Genomic DNA, 16,480 nt, shown 5'->3' with positions numbered 1-16,480 from the left:
TTAATTTTCATAGATAGATCATGAACAGAAAGTTTTAGAGATACTGATTTTAGCAAAGAGTAAGCATGGAGTTAAAATTCAAATCCAGGTCTGCCTGAATCCAAAGATTTTTACTACATTAGTTTTCTTTTATTCCAAATGAAAGGGAAACCATATTTTAAAAATAAGGAAAAATCAATATGAAATTACTATGTATTGCTCTGTAGTACAATATAATTTAGTGGTTATGTCTGTGCTATTCTGGATTATGTCCACATTTGATAAGTCTCTACCATCAGAGAATTATTTGTGAGCTTTTCCATTAACTTAAACTATAATAATAGTTGCTAATTTATGCTCTCCTGTCAGTTTAAAATACTTCTTCTAATTTATTATTATTTTGCAGATTTTCTTAATTTCCTAAAATATCTAAAATTCCAATCTGGTGGTACATTTCTGACACTAGAACTGATATTAAGTATACATGACAAGAAAGTTGTTAATTATGCCATTATTTAATAGAGTTAAAACATTAGTAAATACCAGATATCTTGCACTTAGTAGAACAGTTCTATTATATAAGACTTCAATTTATACATTAATGTTGAAGAAGACTCTTTTTAAAGAATTTTTCAATGAAAAAGTTCTCTGTGTTTAAAGATAGTAAAATGATCCCATGGGACCCTATAAGTCAATGAAATTTCAAAGTGTAGAAAAGCCATGATCTAGAGTTAAGCATTGGTTACCACAGACAGAATTTGGCAAATTCTTAAAGAATCTCAGTCAAGATTCTGATTTTAGCTAATGAATTGGATAATATCCCTCTTAACTAATCAAAAGATAGAAAGGCACAAGGTTTGAGAATGCAGAATCCTGAGCTAGCTTATCTGGGTTTAAATCCTGTCTGCCCTGCTTCCTATAAATTATGGGACACTGAGCATGTCACCGTAACTTTCAGTGACTCATTATTCTTGCTGGCAAAGGGAGACAATAATGCAGCTTGTTTTATAATGCTATTTTAAGTGTTAAATATGTTAATAGGTATAAAGTATTTGGAAGAGTGCTTAACATATGGTAGAAGCCATACATATTGCTACTATGATTACTACCTTTTATAACTCTTTCTTAAATGGGTTTAAGCCAGCCCTTTGCCACTTCTCATTTTCTCATGTGTGAGGGTATTTGTATTTGTTTTTGCCATTTTAAGGGTTGATAAAATTCATTGTTGAAATAACAAGAATAAAAGCTGCAAACATAGATACAGAAAAGATAATTAAAATCATCAACAGCCAAAAATTTTTCCCTATTTTACACTTTAGGTATTGGCAAACTATGGAACAAATATGGCCTACCACCAGCTTTTGGAAATAAAATGTTACTGGAATACAGCCATGTTTACTATTTACATATTTTTATGACTGCTTTCTACATACAGCAGCAAAGCTGAGTAGTACCAAAAGAAAATATATGATGCACAATGCCTAATATATTTATTCTTTGGTCAATTAGAGAAAAATGGCACGACCACCATCCTTCCTATATTATGGAGTAAATGTGAGATGGCTTACTCTTCAGTGGGGACAAAATGTTATGGTTCCTCATAGCCATTATTGTATTGCTTTCTCTCAAAAGTATGTACTGGTTCCTCATGACTAAAAGATTAAAGTCTACACTCCTTAGCCTGGCACTGAATATTTTCTTTACTACATACTCAAACTCACTGTTTCAGCTTCATTACCTACTTCTCTTCTTCCTTTATCCATGCTTCTGCTCTAAGTTCTGCTTGTATGTGGTGTATCCCCTGCATTTGAACTGGCACTTTCCTTCATATTGTGTTCAATGCTTCTTTACACTTTAACTGTCTAGTAGATACTAATTTATCCATGAGACTTCTAGACCTTACTGTCAAGCAGGAAGTGAGCTTTTCTTAACTTCCAACATTTTATTGGTACTTTTCTTTTCAAGACTTAGTTTATGCAAGCTTCCTGATGGAAGGCTTAAGTATTGCTTACAACTACTACAATTGGAGTGGTTTATAAATCATAGGGATCCATTAGGTCTTCAGTTCAATCAATAGTAAAGTTAGCATGAAAACTAATGTTGCTGTTACTCCCTGAAATACTGTAGACTCATACTGACTACAGGAGTATTCAAAGAAACCCACCACACACAGGATGTGCCTTGGACCCTGTGGGATGCAATTTAAACTTTAAACACTCTCAGTGTGAAAGCTCACTGAGTTTAAAGAACTTCAACATGCTTTTTATGTTGTGGGTCTTTAAAGTTAAATAACTTCCAGTCAGGGATCAGAAACTATCTAGTGCAATGTGGAAATCCATTTAAATCTGACATATTCTTATTGCCCCACTGCTACTTCCCAAGCCTCATGACCTGTTTCAATTCTTCTACTTCTTTTGGTGAGTATCTCTATGAAGTTTAGTTAAGACAGAAAGTAAATCTCACTGTTTTACAAAGCCAATTCTTAGTCAGCTCAAGCTGCCATAATATAATGCCACAGAATGAGTGGCTTAAAGAACAAATATATCTTTTAGTTGTATAAGCTGGCATCCAAGATCAAGATACCAGCAGGATCAGTTTCTGGTGAAGGCCCCCTTCCTAGATTGTAGTTGGCCTGCTTCTTGCTGTCTCCTCACACGTCAGTGTGGACATAAGCCAGCATGCTTTCTTGTATCTCTTCTTATAGGGTATTACTACCCTAGGCATGGTTTCATCCTCAAAACTTCATCTAACACTAATTGTTCCCCAAGAATTTCATCTCCAAATACCCTCACATACCATGTGAATTTTGGAAGTGCACAATTCAGTCTACAGCAGCCATTCATCATTTTTAAGTGTGTTTGGTGTCATAATACATATTTATTAAAACACATAAAGATTTCTTACTAGAGAAGACTTACTAGGAACATTCTCAGATGCTAGAATAAGAATAATATTTTATATTATCATACAAATGTGAGAGTGGGAAGACACCTATTGTAAGTTAATAATTAAGTCTCAGCTTTCTCTAAATTCCCCCCTCCTTTACAAATATCCAATTTCTGCCTAGAAGTCAATTGTGGTCTCATCCCCGTTAGAAGGCCCAGATTCTGGCCTCTGATCATATAACTTGTCCCATATTGTTCCCTCAGCTCTGTGGATATTAGCAGCTTCCTGATGCTGCTAATGAGTTGTCTCTCCTTTTCCTGTGGTATGCTTTCTACTACCCTCTTAGGCAATGCCAAATGTTATGCCTCCTTTCCTCAAAACACCTATGTTGCTTGTGTCTTCCTAACAGGACAATGACAAAACTCTGACAAATAACCTCTCAACATCCAATGAATATTTACCTAATACATGCTTTGTGCTGACTTCTAAGTAAAACACTGCAATCTAGAGTTGAAAAGAAATGGTTTCTCCCCCAAAGAGATTACCAGAAATATAGGTATGTAAAAATAAACTCATTACATTTAATATGGCAAGCACTTTGATGAAAATATTAAGAAATCTGAGGAATGCTTAGGAAATGTTGTTCCCAGAGAGATAGGGCACTTAATTTAGGAGGCAATGAATATAGGAGTAGAAAAAGGAAGGTGTGTAAAAAGAATCTTATGGAAAGAGCACAGCAGGTATAAAGAAACAGAAGCAACAGAGAATATAAAGCATTTGGAGATAAAAGAGTGGTTAATTAAAGCTGAAGTGAAGGGTGGTATCACTCTAAATGTGGTTAGTGGCCAGTTTGTGAGCTTATTTTTAACTAGTTTGTAAGTGTTTTCACCAGAGAATTAATCAAGACAATAAGCACACTATTTCATGTGATTTTATTTTTAATTGCCAAACTTCCTTGACAAAGGAAGCAGTGCACTGATTTGTATTCTCAAAGAAACTCCTTATCTCATTATGAACTGCTAATAAACAGTTTTCAGACTATTTTGAGTAGCACTACTAGTTTATACAAACTGGACAGACTAGAATGCAGTGAAGCTGAATTAGGAAACTGAAGATCATAAAAGAAGTTCTATGATGTTTATTTCAAGAATTATGGGCAGAGGAATGATCTAATTAAAATTGTATTTTAAGATATTTCTCCAGGAAACTATGAAGAGTATGTACAGGAAAGGTGAGACTAGAGGCAGAGAAATCAGTTAAGAATTTCATGTAGAAAATTTTCAGAGACTGAACTAGGAAGAAAGAAGCATTAATGCAGAGCAATGAATAAATTAAAAAGAATGTAATAGGCATACTTTGAAGGGATTTAGTGATGATATCACTAAACTAAAGTTTGAATGTCTTCATAGGATGTTCACTACACAAATTCTGAGGATATGATATGAATGACACTCTCTAGGGCTATGCAATATAAACTACAGAACTACATTTCATATTTCTAGAAGAAATCCAAGTGTATATAGCCAGTAAGTATTTGTATTACATAGGTATGAGCATTGGGAGAGAGGATGAGATGGAAATATTAATTTGGAAATTATAAGATACAGATGGTGGATAAAGACAATATTAAAAATAATATTGTCTAGGAAAAGAAAGTGTTATGAGAAGGAAATGAAACAAAAATTCAAGTGTTGTGGAGACTGACATTAAAGGAGTAAGAAGAGGAGATTGACAAGACATAGTCAGAAAGCTAAAGGGAGAAAAGTAATGGGAGAGAACAATGTCCCAGAAACTGAGGGGAAGAAAATTTCAAGAAGGGACTAAACATCATTGTCAAGCATAGCACAAAGGTCAAGAAGGATAAGAACTGAAGAGTAACCTTTGGAGCTGGCAATTAAGGAGCTCTCTGGGTGACCTTGCTGAGCACAGATTCAGTGCTTGATGTAGAGAATAAGTGGGTGAAGAAAACAATAAGAAGTAAGGGAATAGAGATTTTCTTTTTAAGGGTTGGCTTTGCACTCAACTATGCTCCTCCTTATTATTGGGTCTAGACACCTAAGGCAGATGAGTGAGTATCCCATCCCCCATGGAGAGCAATATCATTCCTACATTCTGAGGTGATGGAGGCCTGCATTCTGCATCCTAAAGAAGAGATACAGATCTGTCACAGGGCTGATGAGCAAAATGCTCTCAAGATTGTTCCCTTCCCCCAATAAAGGTGAAAAGCAAACCAGTTCACCTAAGAAAGCCCACAAATCCATGGCCAATGAGAAAAACCCACCTAACCCAGATTTAGAACATCCATAAAAACCCCAGGCTTCACCTGTGCAGTGAGCCACTGGCTTCCGGGCTCCGCTGCAGTACCTTAGCTGTAGCCTTTCCTTTCTCTCTAATAAATCCCACTTTATATACCAGCTTTGGCTCATCATTCAGCTGCCTCATGAGCCAGTTCTCTGGCCTGTGAAGGCTAGGACCCTCAACATTGGCATTTAACATTTTGGTGACCACGAAGGGACCCAATATCTTCTAATATCTTCTGAACCAAGGTCAGTATAGGTTGTGCCAAACTGGGAAAGGCTGCCTAGGAATGTGACCATGAGTGTCTGGCACTCCGATGGAGTCTGTTTTCCAGGAGAGATACCCCACCATGGCCTAGCTACAGTGGAACTCTCAAGCTGACTCTCTCTCTCTCTTTCACTCTCTCTCTCTGGTTAAGGAGGGTTTCTCCCTTGGGAATCTGAGGAAAAGCTCCAAGCCCATGACAGCTGTAAGGCAGGCAATCTGAGGGAACTCAGAGGCCAGACGGGGGATTATACTGTACTGCCAATGCTATGTGGGTGGAACCTGACTTCAATGCACCGGAGGCTTTTTCTTTTTTCCTCTCCTTAAACTCTAACTCTCTCTCCTTCAAGATCTGACCAGCTTAAGGGGAGGTTCAAAAACAGCCGGTGGAAAGGAAAGTTTGTCTTCAAGCCACAAAAGGTTTTCTGGCCAGGGCACTCCCCGGCATCACCTAAAGGCTGGAGACACAACTTCCTGACCTGCCCTGAGGCTCCAAAGGCAGCTAAGTCTCAGACCTCTCCAGCCATGTCTGCGGCAAACAGACAATCAGATCTCTTATGCTTCCTTCATGGTCTCCATGGCCCAAGAGTGCAGGTCACCCCTTGTTTCCAGTGCTCCAGTACTGCCTTTGGGCAGAATCAACCTGGACAGCAGGGATGACCAATAATCCCTCATGTGTTGAGCCTGGAAACTCTCTTTTCCCCCAACCCTCAGCCTCTTCTTCCTCTTTCTCAAGCAGTTCTAAATAGCTGTGGGCTTCCTTCAGTGAGTTTGGAAAATACACCCGTTCTGCTCCCTCCCTGGTCCCGCAAAAGTGTTTTCAAAAAAACTGCAGCTGCCACACTCACACCCTAACTCTGCCCCCACAAGGGGAGGAGGGAAAACAAACTGGCGTGCTCATACATTGGGATGCCAGACCCTGGGCACAGCAGGAATGCCTGCCATAGCTAAGAGAATCCATAGAGAGGACCCAACACATCTTAGGCCGTCAGCCACACATGGCAATGGCTGTGGCCCACTGACACTTCCCCAAAATGGATGAGAGGAAAAATAAACGTGCACAGGCGTGCTTGCATGAGTAGGGGGGAAGGGCGACAGACTGCAGGATGGGATCACTCATCCTGGGCATGGGAGGGGGGCAATGGTGCTTTGCAAAAGCCTCGTTCCCAGCCACCTTATGCCTTGGGCCTGACCAACCTAGCCCTTGTAAGCTAATTGTTATCTCAAGGTTATAGTCCCAGAAATAGCAAAATGGACGTTACTATGGTCTCTAAACTTCTCATTTAAAATTTCCTATACTTTTGGCCTCAGCATAAATTTTCCCTCCAAATATTAGCACTAGTCGTCCCTTATTGGTACTGTTATTGGCCTGGGATGCCCTCTGAATGCCCTTCTCTAACTTTACAGATAATGTAATCCTTTGTTAAAAAGGTAGCCTTTATTAAAGAGGCTGCCTGCTGTTAGATAAAAGGCAGGATCCTAGCGTTTTTTTTTTCTCTTTTTGCACTGCATTGGTCAGGTGGTCTAACCCAACCAGTACACTTTCCCTGGTCCTGACCACGGATGGCGGGGGGAGTCATGAGACAGGGATGCCTGGACTCGTTGGTAAGGTCATTCCCAGTCAGGATGCTGACAAGAAGGGAACTGACCCAGTTTACTGTTGTCATCTTTCTAGATGGACCTGCCCCCTTCCAGTCTTCTGGCCTGTCTATTAAAACATTGAAAGGAAATGTTGGAAGATTTGTACTGAGGCCTGGCCTCAGTATACTTTGGGTGACCAAGAGAAGAAGCCTTCATAGAGTTCCTTAAATTGTAATACCATACTCCAAATAGACCTTTTCTGTAAAAGGGAGGAAAAAGTAAGCTGAGGTCCTTTATACAAATTTTCTTTTATCTCCAAGACCACCCAGATTGGCTCCACAATTGCTATCTAGATACTCAAATACTAGCCTTTCTTTGTAAGCCACAGGATAAACATGGAAAAGGAAGACCAGAAATGTCCCCTTATCAATGACAAGGCCCACCCCTACTGCTCCACCCTCTGCCCTACCTTCTAAGCCACACTAATATTCAGAAACTCCTAATGGGTGCTTCCCCCTTCAACAGGTAATGGTAGGAAGAGGGCAAATCTATGCCGCCTTCCAGCTATCAGGTCTAAGGGAAATTAAAAAAAAATCTGGACAGCTATATTGATACACCAGATCAATACATTCAAACCTTTATCTCTGTGATCCAAATCTTTAAATTGGCATGAAAGGATATTATGTTTCTATTAGATTCTTTCCTCATTAGAAAAGCAGTGGGTTCTGGCACAGGCCACTCAGGTTGGAAATGATTACCATTTACAATGAGCCCCAATACCCATGGCACCTGGGAATAAAAGTGCCTATAACTACAGGGGCACAGGCAATCCCCTTGATAGATCCACACTGAAAATCAGAATGGTAAAGGGGCTGGTGAAGTGGCTCAAGCAGTAGAGTGCCACTTTGCAGGCATAAAGCCCTGAGTTCAAATCTCAGTACAGCCAAAGACAACAAAGATATTTGGGGCTGAGGATGTAGCTCAGTGGGAGAATGTCTGCCCAACATGTGCAAAATCCTGGGTTCAATTCCCCAGCATTGCTAAATCAAAAAAAAATGGTGAGAAGGATAAATGGCGTCAATGTCATTTAATCCATCTCATAGTGAAAGGGCTAAAAAGGACCAAAATCAAACCTCTAAATTATTCCCAGGTAGTACAGCAAGGCCCTGAAGAAAACCCCTTACCTTTCTACAGTGTCTTAAGGACATTATCAGAAAGCATACCACAGGGGAACCAGAGTCACAGGTGGGAGAGGTTCTCCTCAAAGATAAGTTTCTAACAGTCAGCCTTAGATATTCATAGAAAACAAAGTCTGCCGCTGAAGGAAAAAAGTAATTGGATCAACTAATACAGCTAGCCATTTCTGCATACTATAACCAGGATGTTACTAACAGAGAGAAAGGTAAGAGACATGACCTCATTGCTGCCCCCATCCGACTGGGGCCTGCATCTCGAGTTTGCTACCGTGGTGGACAGGAGGGACATTTCTGCAGAGAATGCTTAAGGGGAGACCGCCCTGCACCCAACCAGGACTCTACCCTCTCTGCAAAGTTAACCACTGGAGGACTAAGTGCCCGTGTCTCCAGATAGAAGGTGAGGTGCCATCTCCTATGGATTGATGTAAACGAGTGTAAAGGATATAGACAGGTATTGAGTGTATTTTTTAAGAAGTTAAAGGAAAAAAAAGAATTTTTTTTGGATGAGAAAGAATTTTATAAAGAGGGTTTGTCTTAAAGATTGTTCTAAATATGGAGAGGAGGGATAAGGACAAACCATCAGAGGGTTCAAAATATTATATGAAGGTCTGAGTAAGTTTTAAAAGTATATACTAAAAAGCTACAGTGTGTGATAAAGTTAAAGTTGACTATAATCTAAGAGTTGCCTAAAAGATTTTTAGGGTCATATCAAACTAAAATCTAATTCTCTGTCTATAAAATAACAAGTTTATCTTAATATTTTTCTGCTCTAAGTAACATCTACAAAAAAACTGTTATAGGGAAACATTTTATCAAAGAAATTACTTGTGTTTTCTGTTGATCTTGTCAAGCAAGCTTCAAGTACTACTAAATCAGAGTTCATTTATGTATTTGCTCATGTGTCTTAAATGACCACCTTTTAACGTGTTGTGTCTATACTTTATCTAAATATGGTACAAACATTTACAAATTTAAAAGTGTCAATTTATATAAAATAATGAGCTAAAGCTCTCTTTTATCCAAAAGTGTTACATTTAACCTAAATCCTGACAGCCCCTGCCTCCCACAGGTCGACTACCTAGGTGTGTTCTTAAAGGGACAGACTCACTCCCTGAGTCATGAGGGAATCAACCCAATCCTCTGTTTCCCACTCCCCCATACCATAAAGCAGCTTAGAGCTTTCTTGGGAGTCACAGGATTTTGTAAAATCTAGATCCCTAGATATACAGCCCTTACCAGAAACCTTTTTATGCTCCTACTAATATTCCTATTTGGGTCTTGTATAATAAATGCTCTCTCCAGAATTATATCTCAACAGGTCCAATGGATCAAACTCCAGCTTTTAGTTAAGGAATACTCACCTCTGCCTAGGCATGAGCCTTCTGTCCCATTCTATTGGGGCCCCTGGAGACTACACAGGTCAACCCCTGAGACAAGTACCCTCTCCCCTATCCCCCCATTGCCCCATTGTCAGCATGAAGCAGGCTAGATGAGTCATCATCACCCCTCTCCCCAACAGCAGTTGGGTGCTTGTCTCAGAGGGGGGCTTTGTTGGGTCTGGAGACCTAAGGCAGATGAGTGAGTATCCCATCCCCCATGGAGAGCAATATCATTCCTACATCTTGAGGAGATGGAGGCCTGTATTCCTGCATCCTAAAGGAGACATACAGATCTGCCACAGGGCTGATGAGCAAAATGCTCTCAAGATTGTTCCCTTTCCCCAATAAAGGTGCAAACCAAACCAGTTCACCTGAGAAAGCCCACAAATTCATGGCCAATGAGAAAAACCCACTCAACCCAGAGTTAGAACGTCCATAAAAACCCCAGCCTTCACCTGAACAGAGAACCACTGGCTTCCAGGCTCCGCTGCAGTACCTTAGCTGTAGCCTTTCCTTTCTCTCTAATAAATCCCACTTTATATACCACCTTTGGCTCATCATTCAGCTGCCTCATGAGCCAGTTCTCTGGCTTGTGAAGGCAAGGACCCTCAACACCGGCATGTAACATTATAGAGGAATAAGGCAATCAGATTATCATTTTCTTCATTTAGGAAGTAAATAAAACAGTATGTCACAACTCTGGGAATGTGGCACCTTTAGTATCTATTCTGACATAGTACATTTTCATATACCTTCTATAACTAGACATCCAGAGTTATAAGTGCTATCTTATAGGAACAATTCACATTATATTGAACTTCCTTTTTATAAATTCTGAATTGACATATAATCATTGTCCATATTTACGGGTATAATGTGCTGTTTCAATACATGTATACTTATCTATCCTCTCAAATTATTTTTCCTTTTTTGTGAGAAGGACATTCCAAGTCCTCTCTCACAGTTACTTTGAAACATACCATATATTAATTTTGAGTATTAATAGTATAGATATTAACTAAAGTTAATACATTAACTATAGACATTCTACTGAATAATAGAATATCAAAACTTACTACTCCTGTTGGAAAAAAAAAACCATTCTTTAAGCATCTAGCTTACAGAAGACCATGGTTAAGGAATAAGAACTGAACCCTGGCCAGTTAACATTGTATCTAGTGAATGAAGCAGTCATCTGAATAGATCACTGCAACATAGAACAACCTGGGTGTCACAATATAGGACAATGGCTTCATTTAGCCTATCATGGAGTTGATGGTCCCTTTATTTGACTCTGATGTGGGGAATGTACTGAAAACCAACTTAATTATAACTGCCCCAGACCTAGTAAATCCAAAACTCCTGTGGAAACAGAAGGCCACTTTTTCACAAGCCCTCTAGATTATTCTGATGCATTCTAGAAGTATGAGAGAACTACTGTTCTAATGTAAGAGTTCCTAAGCTTGATGGTATATCAGAAGGACCTGGAAAGCTTGGAAAAGATTACTAGGCCCAATTACAATTTCTGATGCAGCAGATTTGGAAATTCATCCCCCCTCCCACAAATCTGCATTTCAAACAAACTCCCAAGTGTTGTTGCCATTTTGCAGACTGCTCTTTGAGTACCCCTACTGTGAGTGCTTTTTAGTCCCTTATTGCATCTCATGAACTCACATAACTACATTCTGCAACATGGTTATTGACTTATTCTTGACTTATATGACAAAATAACTTTAAGAATATCAAATAGCCAGGTGCCAATGGCTTATGCCTATAATCCTAGCTACTCAGGAAGCAGAGATCAGGAAGATTGCAGTTAGAAGTCATTTCCAGGCAAATAGCTCGAGAGACCCTATCTCAAAAAAAACCCTTCACAAAAAAGGGCTGGTGGAGTGGCTCAAGATGTATGCCCTGAGTTCAAGCCCCAGTATAAAAAAAAAATCACCAATCTTCACAAAAAAAATTTTTAAAACTGAAATTTGAGTTCCTAACCAAGGTCATCTGACTCTAATACATTAAAAAAAATTATGGCATTGCAACTATAATACTGGAATGGAAATTAAGAAAGTCAGCAAAGTATTTTGCAAATGAAAGCAAGTTATTTAACCTTTCTGGACCTCAATTAACCTGTAATCCTGGACAAGCTTAATTTCCTTAGGATAAAAGAAGCAATTCATTAAAAATATTTTGTTTTTCTGGACTGGACCACAGAACAAAATGTTATTACTAAGTCCAGCACCCCAAATATATTAAGATCGATTTTTCCTATAGAAGTTTCTTTTTTAAATAGCTCATAGACACAATAATCATCTAATGAGCTTCTTCCAATATGTTGATATGTTTTAATGCATTACTTTCAGATTTTAGTTTAAGAACCAAAGTTAGAATAATAATTTTCTAAGCATAATTATCATAAAGCTTCAGAAAGAGAGTTCTTATTTAACATTTATTTATCTCCTTTCCCAGGATGTGACATGAGTTAATGTTATCTGGGCAGCAGCCACAAAATGAAAAAAAGTGAAATAAATTATTAAAAAAGCCTCTGAAAAATAGAATATAAAATAATAATGCAGAACTATGGTCCAGCCAGTCCACAGTTACTTTGTACGCATGTGGTATATGGCCAAAGGAAGCACTCTCTGCTTACCCTAGCAATGAGAAAAAAAGATCAGGTGAAACTGGATATTTCTAAATGCCTCTACAGTGTCCTTAAGGTCAAAGATGCTCACTATTAACACTTTACTTGGGAAATGATCTTCACTGAGATGGCAATTACTTAAAAAAAGATTAAATTTGCCATTGGTTTTGCTTGGTTGATACAAAAATGTAAATGAAATTTGTGAAAATCCCTTAAAATAACTGCTTCATGATTAGAAACTTATCTCCTGCATAAATACCCATTAACTACATAATAAATCTACTTTTAACATAGTCTGACTTTCATGCTCTGGCAAGTACCTATATGCAAAATAATATCTCTGAACTACAGGGATAATTTACTATTAGAAATAATTACCTTGTGACCCAAATCATCAAACATCTTTGTAAATATCAGTGTAAAGAGGACAGTAAACACAACATCTGTAGAAACTACATAATTATTAAGGAATCAAGTAAATGCACCTTAGACAATTAACAAAGTATACCATAGGACAAACCTGAATTTTAAAATCCCTGTTTTGAATAAACAATAATAGCTTAATGGGTAAAATTATAATTAAAGTTTATTTGAATTGTCATATTATTAAGGATAATTCCAGAAGAGCTAAGTATAATTTTTATATGATATTAGAAAGCCAAATGGTAGTTACTTCAACTAGTTGAATTGTATGTAACATTTACTCTTTCAATAGATATTTATTAGTTATTTATTAACTGGTGCTTACTAAATGGAATTTAAATAAAATATAAAGAAGTATGATGACAGGCTTCTTTTATTGTGCATGGTGATGACAACTTTTGTGATGGGAAGCTAGTACTAAATTTGGTGGGAGAATAAGAATAATATTGAATACCATTAAAAATGGGTTTGTGTTTTATTCTGTAGACAATTGAAGTTACAGGGATTTCATGTCTATAGGGACAAAATAAAGGCAAAGTGTTGCATATATAAATTTTAGGGAGATTAATTAGAAAGGGGAGAAGCCTCACCCAAGGGAAGTAAATAGCTTAAGTTATAAAGTCGACAGAATGTCCAGAAAAAATTTGAAATGCTGACACTTTTTAAATAATGTAATGTAGTATAATAAAATTCATAAGGAATAAAGTAAGAGAAAGAAATTGACAGAACTAGAAAAACCGGGTGGCAAATTCTGTTTTGAAGAGGAAAATAAGTTTTAGGTATTTTTACTAAATGTTTGACATGACGCTTATTGAATTTTTCATCAATTCTATGTCTACCATCTCTACCACCAGCACAATCATGTTCACCTCTAACTTCACCATCATCAATCACTTCCACCTCTCCTAACTCCATCCAGCATTTACTCCATCACCATCTCTCCATCTTTACCTACTTCACCATAACCAAACAATCAGCATAATGCCCATTGCATTTATTGAATATTTATTACTTTATAAGCACCATATTCAGTGTTTCTTACTTACTCCTGATAGTGTTTTATAAAGTAAAAATATTGAATCTGAGGCACAGGTCTTATGTAATTTGCTTGAGATCATAAGTTACTAAAAAAATAGGCATATTTCAAACCTGAGTAATTCTTATTCCAAAGGTCATGATTTCTCAATATTAGTTGCTCATTTAGACACACAGGCAATGAATTATAATAATTAAACTTTGTGTGCAATGTATACATAGATATGGTTCATTGGCAGCAATAAAAATGAAAATCAAGACAATGGCTGGATAGCAGAAGTAGAAATAGCCAGATCACAGCTTTAGAAGTACAAAGCTAAAATTTGAGGCAGAGATTCAAATATGGAGCTACACAATTGGAGAGTCATTCACTTAGAGTCAGACTTGAATCAATTAGAATAGACAATTAAGATAAAAAAGTCAAAGGACAAAGATAAATTTTTGAGCTATTCCCATAGTGAACAGGCAGAGAAGAAAACAAGTAATATATGTAAGGGACATGTATTGTAAAAGTTGAAAAAGAACACATTTTTAAAAAGAAAATAATTCAGTAGATTGTCACAATTACAGTACTCAGAGTAAAATGTTAGTGGTTCTCACCTGGGATGAGAGAGGGACATGAGGTATAATAGAGTTTTCAGTCATGTTTACATGATGCCTCTTTAACCATTATCATAACCTATTCCATCCCGTAGATAATTATCAATTACTGAATTTAATTGTTTCTAAATGCTTCATCTTTAACTCTTTTGTTCAGTTTCAATTCATTAATATAGAGTGTCTATATAATTATGCTGTTCAAAACAGTACAAATTTAAGAGTGAAAGTTAGTGTTAAATATAATTATGCTGGGATAGGCATAATTAGATAGTTTCAGGCAAACTAAGACATAATATCACCTTAGTCATATCCCTACTAAAGAGACATTTTCCTACACATTCCTGTACAGAGCCAGGCCACCACAGTTGAAATCTTAGATTAGTCCCTCTGCAGTTATAGATAATAGTAATAATAGTCACATCTATCACAGAAGAATATTAGGACAAATAGTATTCAGATAAAGCACTGAATCTAGTGCTGAGCACATAATAAAATCCTCAATAAGTGTTATGTTTTATTTTTATCTTTGAAGACTAAGGTTAACATGGGTCAACTTGCCTTGTCAGTTTCTGTATAAAGCAATTTCTGAAGATATTGAGATTAGTAAATTAAGTTTTACTTCGCTTAAAGAACTGATGGAAAGTTGTTTGATTGTTGCAAAGTATCCATAAATCCATGTATCCACTAAGCATTGTCTATACACACATATTTAATGTGATACTAAACAAATTAATATACATGGTATTAGGAATAATAAAAAGTAAATTTTGTTTGGACCATTATGATTTGTCCTCCACCAGTCCATGTTAAAATTTCAATCACAATCATGAATAGAATATATGGAATTTACTTGCCTAAAACAAAATGCACTAAGATATTCAGAGTGTGAGAACCATTTCATTAGAACAAGAATCAACAAACATTTTTGGTGACAGTTCAGACAGTAAATACTTTGAGTTTTGTGGGCCATAAAGTTCGTTACATTTTTCAAACATCACCATTCTAATGTGAAAGCAGTAATAGATGATACATGTTTGAATAAGTATTGCTGTGTTCCACTAAATCATTGCTTACAGACACTGAAATTTGAACTTCCCATAATTATCAAGTTATGAAGTATGATTTTTTTATTATTTTCAGCATTTAAAAATGTGAAATCAATTCAAAGGTTATGAGCCATACAAAAACGGGCAACAGGCTGGATTTAGCCTATAGGCCTTAATTTGCTAAGCGTTGGACTAGATGATTTGCTCAGCCATATGGACACGACCAGGAATAAAAAGGCCTAATGGAATTTTCAAAGCAAGTCATAAGTAATGAATTAATGTAGAAGCCCCAAAATAATGTATTCAAATAATTTTCTAGATATTTCTTTCTCCTTTGCATGGAACATCTGACACACTATTTTTAGATATGTGTTCTTCCCTAACTTCTATACCCTGGTATATGCAAATTTGAACGTCAAGTGTTCCATGCATTCCTGAACATATGCTACTTAGAAACAGAAGGCATATTTCAATGTTCTTTCTTAATCTTAGAGTTACAATAACTGAAATGAAATAAAAATTGTTCCATTTTATGATTTTCATGCTAGCTTTGCCTCTATGAAATTTTATTGCCATCTTTTTAATATATCCATCGATTTACATAATACCTAACTTATCTACAATGTCTAGTTGAGAAAATCCTCAAAACATCAGTTAAAAATTCTAACACCTTCAAGATAAGACTTTATAAATATCAAAGAACAGGAAATCTGTTCTGTAATTACTCCTGATTTAGGATGTGCAGATTGAGACATTATGTTCTCATAAACTAGAAGAAAGGATCTCATCTATTAGAGGTGTACTTCTAGAAGAAAATGCACTTTCCATTACTGGAAGAAAGACATATAATGCAAAATGAAGGCTGAAACAAGCAGGCCCTTTTATATTTTTTTTAAGGACATTTTCAGGATTAAAATGCTTCAATGACAGTTCATCACCTGTGGTGTCTTCTTTCAATTTATTCTTTCAATTCAGAAAACAAAATTTTCATTATGCATTCAGTATTTGTTGGGACGGACTTCTTTGGGAAATTTCAAAACTTCATTATTTTCTTACAAAATTAGCTGACATTACAAGCACCCAAGGATTCTAGAATATTATTTTAAGTAAAAACACTACCTTCAAAACAGCTGTTCCTGCTTAAAATGAATCTTC

At 36.8% G+C, this 16,480-nt stretch overlaps 1 protein-coding gene across 12 annotated transcripts in view; it reads right to left on the bottom strand.

Moving 5' to 3' along the window:
* The window catches only part of Dmd (dystrophin), a 2,168,746-nt gene that overhangs the window by 1,402,533 nt on the left and 749,733 nt on the right, over nt 1-16,480 (bottom strand). The gene's annotated exons all lie outside the window — the stretch shown is intronic.

Source organism: Castor canadensis, chromosome X (assembly GCF_047511655.1).
Source record: "Castor canadensis chromosome X, mCasCan1.hap1v2, whole genome shotgun sequence".
In the NCBI taxonomy this organism is placed as follows: Eukaryota; Metazoa; Chordata; class Mammalia; order Rodentia; family Castoridae; genus Castor; species Castor canadensis.
Note: the sequence above shows the minus strand (reverse complement) of the source record. Positions and strands in the feature narration are given on the sequence as shown.